We start from the raw sequence: 1161 nt of genomic DNA, 5'->3' as shown, positions 1-1161 counted from the left end.
TCTGCAGTTGGGGTGGGGTTGCAGCTGAAAAACAGAGGGCTGGAAGCACCGCGCTCTGTGGGCAGGGCAGGTTTTCCTTCTCTGCTTGTTGTGTCAGGGAACAGAGCGATTCCCGCTGCTCCGGACCACGGAGATGACCCCTGGCCAGGAAGGAACCTGGGAAATATTTTGTGAGCCATTTCCTGCCGTGGGGACAGTGGGCGGAAGGGACATTTGGGTGGGGGGACTCACAGAGCCGCTGCAGAGTGTAACAGTGAGATGAGGAGAGCACCTTGGGGGTCATTATGGTGTGGCCATAAAAATAAGGCTTTTTTTAATAGGGGAACTCCTTTGGTTACCACTGTACACAGCAATTTGCAGCCCAAGTCATGGAGGTGCTTGTCAGGCTTTTGGCACCTCAGATGCTTTCTTCTGTGCATCCATCAGGACAGCTACTCCCAGAACACCATAGAATCACAGTCATTCCAGTTGGAAAAGACCCCCGAGGTCCCCAAGCCCAGCCCACCGCACTGCCCATGTCCCCCAGCACCACATCGCCCCAGTCCTGGGACCCCTTTGTGGATGGTGCCCCCAGCGCTCCCTGTGCAGCTGTGTCACCGCCACACTGCTCTTTGGAGAAGCATTTCCTGTTCTCCATTCTGATGTACGTTCATATATATGACATATGTACATATATCCCCCTCCCGGCAGTGTGCCAGCACAGCTCCCAGCACCATCTCTGTGCACTAACTGAACAACTGCTGGCTGGCATGGTTTGGAAGGGGTCCATGGGGTCCCGGTGAAACAAAAGACGCAGTGATGGTCACTTTGTCTCTCCTCCCTGTGCTTAACTCTGATATTCTTGCAAGATCTATTGCCTGATTCTGTGGCTCACAGCCCAGCCCATGGCAGGGAGTGGAACTAGAGGTCCCTTCCAGCCTAAGCCATTCTGTGATGATATTGACTGCATGAGTGTGGCCCAGCATCAACCTGTCGGATGGCACAGGGCATCCCCTGTGAGGTGCCAAGGAGCAGGGACACCGATGAGCACACGTCACCAACATGCTTAATGAAATACACCTCTTTTTGGATAAAAGAGAAGAGAGAAAAGACAGAGAGAGGGAAAAGGACGTTACCCTGCCTTTATTTAGCTTTCTATTGCAATGGACACCTGGCTTTCCA

The sequence above is a fragment of the Excalfactoria chinensis genome, chromosome 3 (assembly GCF_039878825.1).
Source record: "Excalfactoria chinensis isolate bCotChi1 chromosome 3, bCotChi1.hap2, whole genome shotgun sequence".
Taxonomy (NCBI): domain Eukaryota; kingdom Metazoa; phylum Chordata; class Aves; order Galliformes; family Phasianidae; genus Excalfactoria; species Excalfactoria chinensis.
Note: the sequence above shows the minus strand (reverse complement) of the source record.